The sequence below is a fragment of the Liolophura sinensis genome, chromosome 1 (genome assembly GCF_032854445.1).
Source record: "Liolophura sinensis isolate JHLJ2023 chromosome 1, CUHK_Ljap_v2, whole genome shotgun sequence".
Lineage (NCBI taxonomy): Eukaryota > Metazoa > Mollusca > Polyplacophora > Chitonida > Chitonidae > Liolophura > Liolophura sinensis.
In genome coordinates, this window is record NC_088295.1 from 90,679,177 (window position 1) to 90,700,334 (window position 21,158).

Below are 21,158 nucleotides of genomic sequence, written 5' to 3' on the forward strand. Positions count from 1 at the left end.
TCTGAACAATTCAACCACACTGTATGTAGGCCTTCACATTCATATAGAAATTCTGAACAATTCAATCACACTGTATGTAGGCCTACACATTCATATAGAAATTCTGAACAATTCAATCACACTGTATGTAGGCCTACACATTCATATAGAAATTCTGAACAATTCAATCACACTGTATGTAGGCCTTCATATTCATATAGAAATTCTGAACAATTCAACCACACTGTATGTAGGCCTACACATTCATATAGAAATTCTGAACAATTCAATCACACTGTATGTAGGCCTTCTCATTCATATAGAAATTCTGAACAATTCAACCACACTGTATGTAGGCCTACACATTCATATAGAAATTCTGAACAATTCAACCACACTGTATGTAGGCCTTCACATTCATATAGAAATTCTGAACAATTCAACCACACTGTATGTCGGCCTACACATTCATATAGAAATTCTGAACAATTCAACCACACTGTATGTAGGCCTTCACATTCATATAGAAATTCTGAACAATTCAACCACACTGTATGTCGGCCTACACATTCATATAGAAATTCTGAACAATTCAAACACACTGTATGTAGGCCTTCACATTCATATAGAAATTCTGAACAATTCAACCACACTGTATGTAGGCCTTCACATTCATATAGAAATTCTGAACAATTCAACCACACTGTATGTAGGCCTACACATTCATATAGAAATTCTGAACAATTCAACCACACTGTATGTAGGCCTACACATTCATATAGAAATTCTGAACAATTCAACCACACTGTATGTAGGCCTTCACATTCATATAGAAATTCTGAACAATTCAACCACACTGTATGTAGGCCTTCACATTCATATAGAAATTCTGAACAATTCAACCACACTGTATGTAGGCCTACACATTCATATAGAAATTCTGAACAATTCAATCACACTGTATGTCGGCCTTCACATTCATATAGAAATTCTGAACAATTCAATCACACTGTATGTAGGCCTTGACATTCATATAGAAATTCTGAACAATTCAACCACACTGTATGTAGGCCTTCACATTCATAAATTCTGAACAATTCAACCACACTGTATGTAGGCCTTCACATTCATATAGAAATTCTGAACAATTCAACCACACTGTATGTAGGCCTACACATTCATATAGAAATTCTGAACAATTCAACCACACTGTATGTAGGCCTTCACATTCATATAGAAATTCTGAACAATTCAACCACACTGTATGTAGGCCTTCACATTCATATAGAAATTCTGAACAATTCAACCACACTGTATGTAGGCCTTCACATTCATATAGAAATTTGACTGTATGTAGGCCTTCACATTCATATAGAAATTCTGAACAATTCAACCACACTGTATGTAGGCCTTCACATTCATATAGAAATTCTGAACAATTCAACCACACTGTATGTAGGCCTGCACAAAGAGTCTTAAAAAGACAATTTTGGAGGCTGATAGATGTAGCTCCTAAAGCCTCAGTTTCCTATGGGATTATCTCTATAGAACATATCATGTACGTGAATGCCAGTACTCAAGGACTCCAGTGATGCATGTACATGAATGCCAGTACTCAATGACTCCAGTGATGCATGTACATGAATGCCAGTACTCAATGACTCCAGTGATGCATGTACATGAATGCCAGTACTCAATGACTCCAGTGATGCATGTACATGAATGCCAGTGCTCAATGACTCCAGTGATGCATGTACATGAATGCCAGTACTCAATGACTCCAGTGATGCCTGTACATGAATGCCAGTACTCAATGAGTACAGTGATGCCTGTACATGAATGCCAGTACTCAATGACTCCAGTGATGCATGTACATGCTGATAATGTAAATTCACATAGGACTATTTTCCAGCACCATATCCAAATCTCAATGAGAATGGAGATCCAGATTATTCTGAAACATGATAAGCACTACCTGTACAACCTACTCTAAATTTTTAATGAGAGCTTGGAGGAAAACTTAATATTCTACCAAAGCAATCAATGAGGCGGATTTTTGTCAACTGTTTACACAAAATCACAAAATGCCACAAATGTAAATCAGTACCCATGACCATAAATGCATTAGTAGATAAAGCAAGTCATACACACATGCATTTTGTCTACATAAAGTCACCATTTTTGCAAACATCAAATAGTGAGCAACGTCAACCACCCATTATCACAATTCTAAGAAAGCATGTTTCATGAGTTGCAACTCAATTCCATCAACCACTTATACAATCACTCCTCAGGGTCTGAGGCTATCCCAGTAACATGTACAGGGCAATTCTGTTGCAGCAAACTGTGGGCATTCATCAAACAGCCAGGTCAAATGGCATCTGGGGCTAATTTTCCCCAAACAGTCTGGCTGCCCTGAACACACATAGTTAATACAAAGTAAAGTTTCTCAATGTAACCATAACAGAAATTTACAACATTGTTGGTCCTGAAATAACAATGTGTTTAGAAATCTCAGGGGCCTCACAGAAACAGGCTGGCTGGCTTGAAGGGCAGACTGGACATGCTGGACAACTAGCTACAAGTCAGCACTATACACTCAACTTACTCCTTCTTTAATATTGACCACCAATCAAAAAACAGCCATCTCAAGGACCCTTCCAGTCGGAATGCTCTACTTCATAGGCTACACAGAGGGCCTGTCCAGCAAACTGTGTGATTAAGCTGATGCGGTCTGACGAAATTCCAGACTGGATAATTGGAGCGAATACCGCACGTGCAGAGTCCACAGGGTGCTCTGGCAGGGGTAAACGATCCGCCTGGCTGAGAGTCTGACAACCATCCCCAGGGTGGCGTGTGAAAATATCACACTCTGAACAACATCTACAAGAATACCTGACAGCACAATAGATTTCTGATTCCTTAATATACTGGATTTAATCCGTTAGAAATTGATTGAGTGCAAATGGACATTTTATACCCATGACAATTGGTTTCATCTATACAACTGCCACATTTAATACAGCTATTTAGGAATCTCCCCACAGAAAATATCCCATGAAATATGATAAAGAGAAATGAGCTGATAGTAATTAAGGAGTCTGTAGACAGACATTTAACAACACAAATGATAAATGAGTCTTTGCAAAGTTCCTATACAGTACACATACTGTACAAAAAGAAGTTCCAGAAGAAGGCATATTATATAGACACAGGTGTTTTCATTACTTCGTTAGAGTGGCATAATACTCCTCATGAATGCACAACGTCCGCTTGTCTATCCAGGAGAATTCCTCACAGGTAGTTGTACATCTACATCTTTGTGTAAAGAATTTGAAAGAGAGCATACATATGTACATGTGACTACATGTTCAATTCTCTCAACAGATTACCTGTCAACCTTAGCTGTGACAATGGAATGTATGGACAAAGAAACAAAGGTGAAATGTATTCAAATCCTGCTGGTCTCGTGCATTCCACAAACTTTATGTGTCAATTGTTTTATTGGTGGACAAAGAAGAACCAGGTCGCAGTTCCACAAGGACTTCTGTTATTTCAGCTAATTAATGGAAAATCAAACCTGGAAATGAATGACAAGTGGGGAAAGCTTGACAAAACCCCTTTACATTGGACTCGAGTCAGCCGACAGTCTGGGGGTCTGCCCTTGTGCAGAGGTAAATTAATTACTGCATATATCAATAGTGCTGTTCAATAATGACACTTTGCTAAAAAAAAAACTACAGGCTCGTCATTAAATTAGAATATTCCCATTCCACAAGCTGTGCTAACTTGAGTAAGCTAGAAATGCATCAAGATTTTCATTTCCAGCCCGACGTCCCCACCACAAAAGCTTTGACTTGTTAGCTGGGCTATCCACATGACTTTTTATTTGGGGTAGACTGAATCTATGCTGTGCCAGACTGATGGCCTGGGCCAGGAAATGAATTCATCCTTAAACTGCTAATTTGGGAATAGTCTCTCCCACTTCTGCAACTCGGACTGGAGCCACAACACTTCAGGCATCTACTGAGGAATTGTCAGCGCTAACAACATGCTTACTGTCCATGTGCACATTTCAATACTGACCCACATACATGTTCATCCAGCAGCTTTTTTCTCTACAGACACTACACTCCCCCCCTCCCCCCATCCAACACACACACACCCTTATAACAGCCTCATCTACCCAAGACACTTTCTCTTTTACTACTACATTCTTTTCAGGGATTCCAGATTTGTAATGAATTTTTTATGTTTTCTCTGCCTGTGTAGACATGGAATCAATTGAAGGCTGGTGTGTAGTTCTGTTCCTGCTTGGTCCAATCAGCCCCTACTGCCAGACGGGCTAATTCCACCTTTGTGCCTCCAACAGGCTCTCCACATTTGGTACAAATCTGTACATCTTCAGCAGTTTTATGTAGCTTTTTATGAATCTGTATCCCTTAAGAGAATCTTGATGAAACCTGATCAGATTGACATTCCCATTTCACCCCGCTTCTTTTATGTGATCAACTTTTTTACGTCTTCCATAATCATTCTCAAATTACCCTCAACTACTGTAGATGGTTAGTGTCACACATCTTACATCTTCCTGTTTTTCTTTCGTCTTCTTCTAAAACAAAAGACAAGAAACGAAACAGACCAGAGGGAATGTAGTTTGCTTGTTGGATATTCACCATCAGGTACATAACAGTCCATGGCTGGGTTTGCTGCTGGCTAAATCAAGCTCTGCATTTCCATGTGTATTAACTGACATGATTGTAAGTTTCGAAATGTTTCCCCATTTAAAATTTTTGCAGTAATATACATATCTATCATTTTCAAGCAAAAGTGTGTTAACCCCAGTATCCAATCTCTCCATGCATTACCATGTTTTCTGCTCCATTCCCGAATTTCGCCTTGAACGTGAAAGACTGCTGGATGTTACAGTAGGACAGAGTTACACCACCGATTACGAATATTTCCATGTTACCAAATTCCATGTTGTGCTCTCTGATTGATTGACTGATTGATTGAAACTTAAAACCATACTCAAGATTTTTTTCACTTGTATGATAGCGATGAAGTTCAGCAAAGGTGGAAACACGAGTGACCAGAGGAAACGGCCGGACCTTCACCAGGTACCTGACAAACTTTTGGACATACAGCTGCAAAGTAAAACTGCGATATCTGGAGTTAAACACGGGAACACATTGGCCCCAGCAAGCCAGTTTTTAAAATTTGTGCCAGAGAGAGACTCACCTTTAGTATGGACTTACATGTAAATCTAACTCTTTTGTACATGTTTTCACACACACACTCACATCATGTTCTGTAGTTTCATATTTAGGTGATGGATCAAGAAAAAGCACCTGTGCCATATAAAAGGGATATGGCACTAAACCAAGTTTCTAACACACCTCATGTAATATACATGAGTATATAGAGATAATTTTGTTAAACAATACAATGTTTCTTATTAACATGTTCATATTCTGTTGTATTGGCAATTTACATTTATATATTATTAACAGCCAAACTTAGGCCACCGACTGATTGTAACATCTGCCTCATACATTGTAACATCCGTCAATTATACCTCCTGCCAAGCCACTAATGTGGGTTTTTAATAAGTGGCATCATTCACACAAACCATTACAATTAAGCAAAAACTGTAGTTGCCAGTGATATTGATGTAAAACTTGACTGACACATTTCCTGGTAAGTGGTAGGGATTGGGATTTTTTATGTGGTCACACCAATCAGTGCCCAGTTTATGTCTATCATTGCTCACTTCCTCCTCATGTTGATCAATGGATGCTGTATAATTGATTCAGCAGTAGCCTGTTTACCCTGGCCTGCTCTAGCCACAGATTCTAAACACTGCACAGCTCTATGTGTACAGCTGACCAGTTTAACTTGATACGCTTCTATTGGACAATAAATAATGATCGCCAACCGCATATACATTATAACATTTTTTTCCCAGATGCTCATTTAAACGGGGTTAAGAGGTCTTCCTACCAGGATCAGGATTTCAAATTTCACAGGCAGTTTAAATCAAAATTTCTATCAGTCTGATGCAAACAGCCCAAAAACTGTTCACGGACAATGAGTAGCCTAAATACCAATAAGCTGACATTAAATCAGAGTCTATCCTCCCCTTGCTGCCTCCTTCCACCCATCACACTTAATATCAACTTAGCACGAGGAAATAGTGAAACCATAAAGAGAAAGCATGATAAAACTGCTTACTCACACAATCTTGTATTCTGAACACCTCTAAATCTTGGTTTAATCTCAGTACCCCAGAAAATGCAATTTACCGCAGTTACATGTGGCTTGGAAGCTTTTCCTTGATTGAGGCACAGGCCTAGTCAAAACCTGGCTGCTGTTCTCTGAAGGAAGCAATCTTACAAACAATGAAAAATGTCACTTGAATCATTTGCCACCTTTGCACATAATCGTTATGTATCAGGAATGTTGTGTGGAGAAACCATTGGTAAATAAACATCTATATACTCACAGAAAGGTATAGCTTGATCAAGAAAGATTTCAGTGATAACAATTGCATGTGTAATGGCATTATATAATGCCAATTATACTGAGAATACTGTCTGGGATGTGAGCATTCTTAAGGTTACATTTCTCTCATGAATGCAAGATCATTCTCTGTCAGTATAAACTGTGTTCATTAAAGACACAATATTCACCATGAAACGACATTACTGATAATGGCAATGATCATGATACCAAATGATGAATGGTACAAAGAAAGTCCCAGTTAATATGTAAATGTAAAACACTGGTACGGTATCAATTGTCTACCTATTCGGCTTAATTTTCCACACCAATGCTACCTGAGTATTAAACACCTATTAATTTTCTACTCCTCATACACTTCTTCCTATAAAACACCTATTAATTTTCTATTCCTCATACACTTCTTCCTATAAAACACCTATTAATTTTCTATTCCTCATACACTTCTTCCTATAAAACACCTATTAGTTCTGTATTCCTCATACACTTCTTTCTATAAAACATCTATTAGTTCTGTATTCCTCATACACTTCTTCCTATAAAACACCTATTAGTTCTCTACTCCTCATACACTTCTTATAAAACACCTATTAGTTCTCTAGTCCTCATACACTTCTTTTTATAGAACACCTATACCGTACGTGTAAACATTTCCACACATGAACTATTTAAACCATCAGTCCACATCTGAATTCAAGTAGTACATATTAATCACTGATAATATAGCACGAGAGAAGTTGGCATTAACTACAACAAATCAAATGACACATTCTGAAACAATGTGCATTAATTCAACTATTGCCGTGGTCAAATGGCAGCTTACTTCCTTTGACCAATGTGATCACGGCATGAACACTGGCCACTGCAGCACAGAACAATACGAAGAGCAGAAGGCAAAGAACTGATCCTCTCTGCCATTAAGGGCTGCTCAACTCATCAATGGCGTCATCCACACGCCCTAAGTGTCAGTCATTGATTTAAAACACCGAACAAACAAAGTAAAATCAATGGAATCCACAGACTTGGGATATTTTGTTTTAGAGTTGTATTTTTTTCTCGTACCCAGGCGTGCCAGACCTAACCAAGACTATAACTGTTCTTAGCCTAATGCAAACATAAAGCAGAATGGATAAATCACTTAAGGCGTTACACTGGCACAACCAGCCCAAAAACACTTCTTTAAAATTCCTTCTTTCCAAAATATCAGCTTCTTTTGACAAAATTTATTAACCAATAAAAAAGACCTTCTCTGATAAAAAAACAACTGAATGCCCTGCCTAATTAAAACGAATATGGATGCAGCCACAAAAAAGAAATGAGGCTTTATTTGACAGGGAAAATTTGGAAAACTTTTTTGAAAAAAAAAATACATAACAAATTATCAGATGTGGAGAAAAAGAGAGTTTTCGTAGGGGGAGAGATACTGTTTGCTTATGATATTTACATATGGGAATATATCAGATGTAACACACAGATACAATTTTCCTCTTGCAAAGTGAGGACGGCAATAATTCAGAACAGATTCAGGGGCCTACAGTGTAGTTACATCCAGACAGGGGACCTTAAGGGGGTGTTTAATGATCCTTACAGCAATTCCTGGAACCTGATCTACTGCCTGAGGAGGCCTGTTTTGAACCTGGTGCTGAGGATGGGCACTCACAGAAGGGTGGGTTGATGTCAGATCTTTAGGATGGGTATAGGGCCAGTGTAGACAGCACTAGACCCTGCAGATGGTGAACTCAGAACCCTGCTGGATAGTGATTCTACCTTCGACTGCAGGGTCCTCTAAAGCAGTCTACTCCTCTCTCTTAATCTGCCTTATTACTAGCACACCACCAGATACAGACAGCCCAAACTCACAATCTTCACCTTCAGTCAGTCAGTTAAGGAGATAAAGCCACAAGTCCATCAATGTCTGTTTTTCATTGATTTGTGGATGGACCAATATGGCACCATTGAGGCTCCACAAGGCACCCGGTGAAATTCTGCTTCAGCATTCAGTAGCCTTACAGATCATTGGGGTGCATGCTGGGACCTTGAAGGGGTGCACCCATGTTACCAACATGGAGCAGCAAACAAATAACGGAACACGACATGTGCGCGCTTCAGCATGCCTAAGTTGAATGGTGATGCAAACGCTGAAGGAGCCACCCCATAAATCTTCACTCAGCAAGACGCTGACTTTCACATGCCCATGCCCCTGAGAAATGAACAGGGTATTTAAACTGCCATCTTTTTCACATGGATTATGAATGACGTTTCTAGTGCCACTTATATAAATTTATTTTGAAATGAAGTCCTGATATTCAATAAGTGCAGCATGTTGCCTTGGCAACATAATATGAATTTCAGATATTAAAGATTCTGAACAACTTCACTGATATAGCCGGGATAATGCTGGAAAAATTCAGCCAAGCCCATAATAGCAATGCGCTTCACTAAAAAGACGACAATGGGCAAACTGTATCCTAGGCATTATAAGGCATGGTTTTGACATCCATGTGCCCATTTGAAAAATACCACAAAAATACACCTATTTGGAGCATAATCAAAAATAAGATAAATCTGCATTTAATTGAGTTTGAACAATTTATTAAAACGGAAAGACAGGAATGGTAACAAACATTTCACAAATTGTCCTTTGGTACTGCCATGCACTGGAAATTAGCCCCTGTATTGGAGTCAAACTTGCTGGAGTGTAATTCACTGTGTTAATCAGGAAAGGGTTGTACGAGTATAACAGAAACAGAGACATCACTTTGTACCTTCCAGGTGTGTACATCATATATCCCAGCTCACAAAGATACACTGTACGTGACATCACGATAGCCCATCCGTCAATACCCTACATCTACTTTGCTGAAACAACTTCTTTCCATGCTGAATTAGATTTCCTTTTTGAAAAGTATTGTTCTGATTTTCACGCACATACCTTTTTTACTTGTCTTTGTACATTAATTACAGTATGGGATATTTGCATCTTTCTACTGCCATGGTTTCGAGCAGATTTCTGTTCATATACATACTCCTCAAACTGTACACGTCAAGCTTTACCATTCGCTCACCTCATCCCAACTTCCTGGTACCAGCCATATGCACAGAAGCCTGCAAGGTGTATAGGTGTACTGAATGAATAACACTGCAGATATTGTTATAGCCTCTGTCCCATTCCATCCACACCTATCAGTTAGACTTAAGCTTACCCACTCTGCCATACACACACATCTCCTCAATTACATATACAAATACATCTGACACACAAACATGTACACAGAGCACATGATCAGGGTCCCCTAACACTGACAGATGATCGGAAAACGTCCAGAGGATTCTACATTCCCAGCTGTCCAACCACATTACTCAATCTGGTGTCACCGCATAAGTAACCCAATGAAAAGTCTTTGTGACAGACGAGGAAAAACACATGGCAAGTGATTTCCAGCTGCAAATGATGTGAGATACAATGGCTGCAAGCTAAAAAAAAAAAACATCTGTCTGTTTTAGGTAATTACTTTGGGAGTATTTACGAGGTTTATGTCAGAGGTTGGATGCAAGACCAAGGTGAGCTTGGATTCTTTTTTGGGTTGTGGAATGATTGCCAATATGTGAACAGGGTAACATCAATTTGTACCTAAAAATAAGCAGGACCTTGACAGTAATGCAGTGACTGGAAAAATCTGTATCTTGTAAAGGTTTTGTTTCCAAACAGCGTGTGATGTGAAATAGACTCACGAAATAGATCTCCCTGGATATTGTTGCCTGCACATACATGTACATGTACATGTAGGCATTTATCATGCACACTTGAAAACTCCCTGGTTACAGTTGCCACACAGTTGTGCACACTTGACATCTCCCTGGATACTGCTGGCACATATATGTACATGTAGGCATTCATGATGCACACTTGAAAACTCCCTGGTTACAGTTGCCACACAGTTGTGCACACTCGACATCTCCCTGGATACTATTGCATGGACATATATGTACATGAAGGCATTCATCAGGCACACTTGAAAACTCCCTGGTTACAGTTGACACACAGTTGTGCACACTCGACATCTCATTGGATACTGCTGGCGCATATATGTACATGTAGGCATTCATCATGAAGACTTGAAAACTCCCTGGTTACAGTTGCCACACAGTTGTGCACATTCGACATCTCCCTGGATACTGTTGCATGGACATATATGTACATGAAGGCATTCATCATGCACACTTGAAAACTCCCTGGTTACAGTTGCCACACAGTTGTGCACACTCGACATCCCCCTGGATACTGCTGGCGCATATATGTACATGTAGGCATTCATCATGCACACTTGAAAACTCCCTGGTTACAGTTGCCACACAGTTGTGCACACTCGACATCTCCCTGATACTGTTGCATGGGCATATATGTACATGAAGGCATTCATCATGCACACTTTGAAAACTCCCTGGTTACAGTTGCCACACAGTTGTGCACACTCGACATCTCCCTGGATACTGCTGGCACATATATGTCCATGTCGGCATTTATCATGCACACTTGAAATCTTCCTAATTACAGCTGTCACACAGTCATGCACACTCGACATCTCCCTGGATACTGTTGCATGGACATATATGTACATGAAGGCATTCATCATGCACACCTGAAAACTCCCTGGTTACAGATGCCACACAGTTGTGCACATTTAACACCTCATTGGTTACAGTTGTATATCTAAGTGCTAATGGTTAGTAACAGCAAAAGCCCTTGGAATCAAAGCGCCTGGACAGGTAACTCTGCCTACATGTGTACATGTATGTCAGTTTCATAATTACATGCACTCTTTTACCACACACACGCACCCTCAGTTTTGAGAGGATGACTTTGTTCCCTTGGTGTGCATTAGCCCAGAACATGCACCCAGTAAACATAAACATATACATATGCACAGAGACAGCTACACGTGGGCTTTGTTGCTCTGGAAAAAGTGTACATATATTCTGATATATCTCTCACCACAGGGCTGTAGATCTTTCACATTCACACTGATACAGACAGGGAATCCTATACGGCCCATATGTCCCTCACATAGACACAAGCCACATTGGATTGCCAGACTACATGTACACTGATACAGACATGGAATCCTACACGGCCCATATGTCCCCCACATAGACACAAGCCACACTGGATTGCCAGACTACATGTACACCGATACAGACATGGATCCTACATGGCCCATATGTCCCCCACATAGACGCAAGCCACACTGGATTGCCAGACTACATGTACACCGATACAGACATGGAATCCTACACGGCCCATATGTCCCCCACATAGACACAAGTCACAATGGATTGCCAGACTACATGTACAATGATACAGACATGGAACCCTACACGGCCCATATGTCCCTCACATAGACACAAGCCACATTGGATTGCCAGACTACATGTACACCGATACAGACATGGAATCCTACACGGCCCATATGTCCCTCACATAGACACAAGCCACATTGGATTGCCAGACTACATGTACACCAATACAGACATGGAATCCTACACGGCCCATATGTCCCCCACATAGACACAAGCCACACTGGATTGCCAGACTACATGTACACCGATACAGACATGGAACCCTACATGGCCCATATGTCCCTCACATAGACACAAGCCACAATGGATTGCCAAACTACATGTACACCGATACAGACATGGAATCCTACATGGCCCATATGTCCCCCACATAGACACAAGCCACAATGGATTGCCAGACTACATGTACACCGATACAGACATGGAATCCTACATGGCCCATATGTCCCCCACATAGACACAAGCCACACCGGATTGCCAGACTACATGTACACCGATACAGACATGGAATCCTACATGGCCCATATGTCCCCCACATAGACACAAGCCACACTGGATTGCCAGACTACATGTACACTGATACAGACAGGGAATCCTATACAGCCCATATGTCCCCCACATAGACACAAGCCACACTGGATTGCCAGACTACATGTACACTGATACAGACAGGGAATCCTACATGGCCCATATGTCCCCCACATAGACACAAGCCACACCGGATTGCCAGACTACATGTACACCGATACAGACATGGAATCCTACATGGCCCATATGTCCCCCACATAGACACAAGCCACACTGGATTGCCAGACTACATGTACACTGATACAGACAGGGAATCCTATACGGCCCATATGTCCCTCACATAGACACAAGCCACAATGGATTGCCAGACTACATGTACACCGATACAGACATGGAATCCTACATGGCCCATATGTCCCCCACATAGACACAAGCCACACCGGATTGCCAGACTACATGTACACCGATACAGACATGGAATCCTACATGGCCCATATGTCCCCCACATAGACACAAGCCACACTGGATTGCCAGACTACATGTACACTGATACAGACAGGGAATCCTATACAGCCCATATGTCCCTCACATAGACACAAGCCACATTGGATTGCCAGACTACATGTACACTGATACAGACAGGGAATCCTACACGGCCCATATGTCCCCCACATAGACACAAGCCACACTGGATTGCCAGACTACATGTACACCGATACAGACATGGAATCCTACATGGCCCATATGTCCCCCACATAGACACAAGCCACACTGGATTGCCAGACTACATGTACACTGATACAGACATGGAACCCTACACGGCCCATATGTCCCTCACATAGACACAAGCCACACTGGATTGCCAGACTACATGTACACTGATACAGACATGGAACCCTACACGGCCCATATGTCCCTCACACAGACACAAGCCACACTGGATTGCCAGACTACATGTACACTGATACAGACATGGAATCCTACACGGCCCATATGTCCCTCACATAGACACAAGCCACACCGGATTGCCAGACTACATGTACACTGATACAGACAGGGAATCCTACACGGCCCATATGTCCCTCACATAGACACAAGCCACACTGGATTGCCAGACTACATGTACACTGATACAGACATGGAATCCTACACGGCCCATATGTCCCTCACATAGACACAAGCCACACTGGATTGCCAAACTACATGTACACCGATACAGACATGGAATCCTACATGGCCCATATGTCCCCCACATAGACACAAGCCACACTGGATTGCCAGACTACATGTACACTGATACAGACATGGAATCCTACACGGCCCATATGTCCCCCACATAGACACAAGCCACACCGGATTGCCAGACTACATGTACACCGATACAGACATGGAATCCTACATGGCCCATATGTCCCCCACATAGACACAAGCCACACTGGATTGCCAGACTACATGTACACTGATACAGACAGGGAATCCTATACAGCCCATATGTCCCTCACATAGACACAAGCCACACTGGATTGCCAGACTACATGTACACTGATACAGACATGGAATCCTACACGGCCCATATGTCCCCCACATAGACACAAGCCACACCGGATTGCCAGACTACATGTACACCGATACAGACATGGAATCCTACATGGCCCATATGTCCCCCACATAGACACAAGCCACACTGGATTGCCAGACTACATGTACACTGATACAGACAGGGAATCCTATACAGCCCATATGTCCCTCACATAGACACAAGCCACACTGGATTGCCAGACTACATGTACACCGATACAGACATGGAATCCTACACGGCCCATATGTCCCCCACATAGACACAAGCCACACCGGATTGCCAGACTACATGTACACCGATACAGACATGGAATCCTACACGGCCCATATGTCCCCCACATAGACACAAGCCACACTGGATTGCCAGACTACATGTACACCGATACAGACATGGAATCCTACACGGCCCATATGTCCCCCACATAGACACAAGCCACACTGGATTGCCAGACTACATGTACACTGATACAGACATGGAATCCTACACGGCCCATATGTCCCCCACATAGACACAAGCCACACTGGATTGCCAGACTACATGTACACTGATACAGACATGGAATCCTAAACGGCCCATATGTCCCCCACATAGACACAAGCCACACTGGATTGCCAGACTACATGTACACCGATACAGACATGGAACCCTACACGGCCCATATGTCCCCCACATAGACACAAGCCACACCGGATTGCCAGACTACATGTACACTGATACAGACATGGAATCCTACACGGCCCATATGTCCCCCACATAGACACAAGCCACACCGGATTGCCAGACTACATGTACACCGATACAGACATGGAATCCTACACGGCCCATATGTCCCTCACATAGACACAAGCCACACTGGATTGCCAGACTACATGTACACCGATACAGACATGGAACCCTACACGGCCCATATGTCCCCCACATAGACACAAGCCACACCGGATTGCCAGACTACATGTACACTGATACAGACATGGAATCCTACACGGCCCATATGTCCCCCACATAGACACAAGCCACACCGGATTGCCAGACTACATGTACACTGATACAGACATGGAATCCTACATGGCCCATATGTCCCCCACATAGACACAAGCCACACCGGATTGCCAGGCTACATGTACACTGATACAGACATGGAATCCTACACGGCCCATATGTCCCCCACATAGACACAAGCCACATTGGATTGCCAGACTACATGTACACCGATACAGACATGGAACCCTACACGGCCCATATGTCCCTCACATAGACACAAGCCACACCGGATTGCCAGACTACATGTACACCGATACAGACATGGAATCCTACATGGCCCATATGTCCCTCACATAGACACAAGCCACACCGGATTGCCAGACTACATGTACACCGATACAGACATGGAACCCTACACGGCCCATATGTCCCTCACATAGACACAAGCCACACCGGATTGCCAGACTACATGTACACCGATACAGACATGGAACCCTACACGGCCCATATGTCCCTCACATAGACACAAGCCACACCGGATTGCCAGACTACATGTACACTGATACAGACATGGAACCCTACACGGCCCATATGTCCCCCACATAGACACAAGCCACACTGGATTGCCAGACTACATGTACAATGATACAGACAGGGAATCCTATACAGCCCATATGTCCCTCACATAGACACAAGCCACACTGGATTGCCAGACTACATGTACACCGATACAGACATGGAATCCTACATGGCCCATATGTCCCCCACATAGACACAAGCCACACCGGATTGCCAGACTACATGTACACCGATACAGACATGGAATCCTACACGGCCCATGTGTCCCCCACATAGACACAAGCCACACCGGATTGCCAGACTACATGTACACTGATACAGACATGGAACCCTACACGGCCCATATGTCCCCCACATAGACACAAGCCACACTGGATTGCCAGACTACATGTACACTGATACAGACATGGAATCCTACACGGCCCATATGTCCCTCACATAGACACAAGCCACACCGGATTGCCAGACTACATGTACACTGATACAGACATGGAATCCTACATGGCCCATATGTCCCCCACATAGACACAAGCCACACCGGATTGCCAGACTACATGTACACCGATACAGACATGGAATCCTACATGGCCCATATGTCCCTCACATAGACACAAGCCACACTGGATTGCCAGACTACATGTACACCGATACAGACATGGAACCCTACACGGCCCATATGTCCCCCACATAGACACAAGCCACACTGGATTGCCAGACTACATGTACACTGATACAGACATGGAATCCTACACGGCCCATATGTCCCCCACATAGACACAAGCCACACTGGATTGCCAGACTACATGTACACTGATACAGACATGGAATCCTACATGGCCCATATGTCCCTCACATAGACACAAGCCACACTGGATTGCCAGACTACATGTACACTGATACAGACATGGAATCCTACACGGCCCATATGTCCCCCACATAGACACAAGCCACATTGGATTGCCAGACTACATGTACACTGATACAGACATGGAATCCTACACGGCCCATATGTCCCCCACATAGACACAAGCCACACTGGATTGCCAGACTACATGTACACTGATACAGACATGGAATCCTACACGGCCCATATGTCCCTCACATAGACACAAGCCACACCGGATTGCCAGACTACATGTACACTGATACAGACATGGAATCCTACACGGCCCATATGTCCCCCACATAGACACAAGCCACACTGGATTGCCAGACTACATGTACACTGATACAGACATGGAATCCTACACGGCCCATATGTCCCTCACATAGACACAAGCCACACTGGATTGCCAGACTACATGTACACTGATACAGACATGGAACCCTACACGGCCCATATGTCCCCCACATAGACACAAGCCACACTGGATTGCCAGACTACATGTACACTGATACAGACATGGAATCCTACACGGCCCATATGTCCCCCACATAGACACAAGCCACACTGGATTGCCAGACTACATGTACACTGATACAGACATGGAATCCTACACGGCCCATATGTCCCCCACATAGACACAAGCCACACTGGATTGCCAGACTACATGTACACTGATACAGACATGGAATCCTACATGGCCCATATGTCCCTCACATAGACACAAGCCACATTGGATTGCCAGACTACATGTACACTGATACAGACATGGAATCCTACACGGCCCATATGTCCCTCACATAGACACAAGCCACACTGGATTGCCAGACTACATGTACACTGATACAGACATGGAATCCTACACGGCCCATATGTCCCCCACATAGACACAAGCCACACCGGATTGCCAGACTACATGTACACTGATACAGACATGGAATCCTACATGGCCCATATGTCCCTCACATAGACACAAGCCACACCGGATTGCCAGACTACATGTACACTGATACAGACATGGAATCCTACATGGCCCATATGTCCCCCACATAGACACAAGCCACACCGGATTGCCAGACTACATGTACACTGATACAGACAGGGAACCCTACACGGCCCATATGTCCCCCACATAGACACAAGTCACACTGGATTGCCAGACTACATGTACACTGATACAGACATGGAACCCTACACGGCCCATATGTCCCCCACATAGACACAAGCCACAATGGATTGCCAGACTACATGTACACTGATACAGACATGGAACCCTACACGGCCCATATGTCCCCCACATAGACACAAGCCACACTGGATTGCCAGACTACATGTACACTGATACAGACATGGAACCCTACACGGCCCATATGTCCCCCACATAGACACAAGCCACACCGGATTGCCAGACTACATGTACACCGATACAGACATGGAACCCTACACGGCCCATATGTCCCCCACATAGACACAAGCCACACTGGATTGCCAGACTACATGTACACTGATACAGACATGGAATCCTACACGGCCCATATGTCCCTCACATAGACACAAGCCACACTGGATTGCCAGACTACATGTACACTGATACAGACATGGAACCCTACACGGCCCATATGTCCCCCACATAGACACAAGCCACACCGGATTGCCAGACTACATGTACACTGATACAGACAGGGAACCCTACACGGCCCATATGTCCCCCACATAGACACAAGCCACACTGGATTGCCAGACTACATGTACACCGATACAGACAGGGAATCCTACACGGCCCATATGTCCCCCACATAGACACAAGCCACACTGGATTGCCAGACTACATGTACGGCCATTCATTTATTACATGTATTTTATCTTTTGATGGAATCTGCTATTACTGGATTCATCCCTACATCAAAATTTAAATGGGTGAATAAATAACACTTTGCAGAGCTTAAAGACTATTTCCCGGAATAAAAGATTGATGAAATATTCAGCAGATGCTATTTCGAAACCATGCTTAAAAGCTTAAATGCAAGTGCATGCACAATATCTGACTAAATACTTGCCAGCTCGGAATACACATAATCTAAATCCTACATGATTATAGCTATATGCCATATTTATTCCATAAACCTCTCTCTGAGAACATCCTAACTATGCTCTGTAAAACTCCTTGTACTGTGAACTAGAAATTCCTAAAGTACTCCTCTTAGGAAAATTAGTGCTCAGACAAAACAAGAGTTACAAAGCTGAGAGTGAATCTACTTTTAAGAGGTCATCATAACCTTGGCTGAGCTAGCATCTCTGAAATGTTTCCCGTAGTAACGGGAAAACTTTCTGATACCCAACAAACAACAGACGCAGCATTAGGAGAAGGCATGTAATGCTGACATGCTAGCCCAGGTATACATGTATGGGGTAGCTTATAATGTACAACAGAAACAGGCTATTGTTCCTCTTAAAGACGGCAGTGGATTAGCTGAGTGGCCAGGAGACTGACTTGAGGCTCATAGCACAGACATACCTGCGCTGGCATACCTGTACACTGCTGCTGGCAGGATAGACCCGTTCTGTTCACCCTAAACACTCGGGCCTAATTGTCAAGCTGCCAGATTCCTCTTGTATTCCACACATTTGTAATCCAGCCTGAAGTCAAGTACACAGCCACTATGCACACACTGTACATCTGCAAGTACAGGGGGACTGTGTGAAGCTTCTCCCAGAGGTACAAGAGGGGTGTTGTAGGGGTGCAGGCAGGTGGGTGCTAGTGAGGGGTGTGTGGTAAAGGCCACATCTAACTACAACTTCTAGTCATTTCCAACAAACAGCAAATATGAGATAGCTGGGAAAACCCGCTTCCAGGTGTCCCTACTCTATTCTAGTCACATCATACGTTGGCTGCCCTTTGGGAAAGTCTTCTCACCAAAACACACGACTGATTCAGAGTCGACAGCATGTTTGAGGGAATAGACGTAGGCGCCATCATCAGGGGATAGAACCCTCATTCTACACTGTTAACCATGTACTGTACCCTACACAAAAAACTGTTTCACAAATGTACGTATGGTGGCAAGATGAAAACGTACTTTTAAGCAACAGAACGGATCAAATCAAAGACAATTACCCTAATTCTTCTAATTTTTGGGACATGTGGACTGCTCTTTTTAGCCAATATACATGTAATTGTAGCACGAATATTTAGTTTCTTTTTTCACATGGCTAGTTCTCTCTCTCTCTCTCTCTCTCTCTTCCCCCCCCCCCCCCACCTCCTCCCTTGCTACAGTACCAATGAACAAATTATTTGGACATGTTAATTATCAAAACCAGCCAAAATCACAATATGTCTGTTATATCATGAAGTTTGGTAAATCCTAAAATAATTCAGTTCTAGACAGGCAGCAATGAAACAAGGACATATACATGTAGTTATATTTGTTGAAAATATTATTTTAGTGTGACATCTGGCCAGCGGCAACTTCATGTATGTTATGTGTTCAGTGAGAATTATTACATGAAAGTGTGACAGAATAAACTAATACTATGATATAAATATTTGATTGACAATAAAATCAATAGATTCGAAAAGTTCAGAGTTGTCTTTATTTAATATCTACATGTATCCAAATTTTGATAGGTACCAGTATTGTCCATACTATATGTAGGTGTCTTCAGCTAATAGTGAGAGGCTTGGTGTTGTAAACACATAATCATGAGATGATGATATCTGGTTAACAGTTGGACTGCACTGCTGTCCCATCTCCCTGATGAAGGCACACCTGACAGGTAGTAATGAAGAGTACATCATTTCACCCTGACTGTAATCCACACTCTGCACACAGACAATCCTGCCACCAGAGACACAAAACATATGTGAATACCTAACTGTATAAGGAGGCTATAGCTAGTGCTAATTGAGCTTGTGCTATACTGGCCTTGTTAGTGAGGGGGATATCCAGCCTTAAAGAGAGGTCACTCTGTGAATGGATGGTGTGAATGACCCTGGGGCTACTCTACACAGCATACTCCACAGCCCTCTACTGCTCCTTACCACTGCACCCCTCATCACTATGTAACCCTCAGCACCAGCTACTCCAGGCCTTAGAACCAATGCCAACTACCCACAGCCACAGACTAACACCAGTATCTGTATTTACTTACTGACATGTCAAAATAAAGCAGCAGAACAAATTGACAGTATCCCTTCAAAAACCATGCCTAGCTATGTACTTTCTCAATAAGGATTATCAGCTGCGAGCAATAACCCTTGGCCAGGGGATATGGGGGAAGGCAATATATGACCCTGTTTAGGAGGTACAACAACAACCACCAGGTGATGCCACTGACAGACAGGAAGTGGAATTTTGTCAGACAAGTTTAGGCAAAGGTAGGAAAACAAGAAAACATTGACTTTAAGTGACTTTCCAGCCGGCAAATTAAGAGCCAGACAGAGAAGAATGTTGAAGTATTGGGCACCTGGCACACTGCCTACTCCATTCTGGTGAATCAGCTCTCCTTGTCTGAACTCTCCTTCTCCTACAATACAAATGAGGCTCCTTCTGGGCACCAACATCTGCTCCTCACTAACCTCCCTTTTTCTTCAATTCCTTGTGCTTAAGGGAATAACTTTTACACAAGTCATAGTTTACATTTTTGAATGTTTGACACAAATTGAAGAAGGCAGCAGTGGAAGGGATAAGACAGGGTAGGGCCGGTTGGATATTGATTTTACACAAGTGGGAATTCTACTGAAATGAGATA

The 21,158-nt window shown here is 42.9% G+C and overlaps 1 protein-coding gene across 1 annotated transcript in view; it reads right to left on the minus strand.

Annotated features, from left to right (window-relative positions):
* Positions 1–19,030, minus strand: part of LOC135465533 (protein turtle homolog B-like) — an 86,157-nt gene extending 67,127 nt beyond the window's left edge. Inside the window, exon 1 of the mRNA XM_064742774.1 lies at positions 18,925–19,030. The gene's annotated coding sequence lies outside the window, so the exon portion shown is untranslated. The remainder of the gene's footprint in view (positions 1–18,924) is intronic.
* Between the last annotated feature and the right edge of the window lie 2,128 nt (positions 19,031–21,158).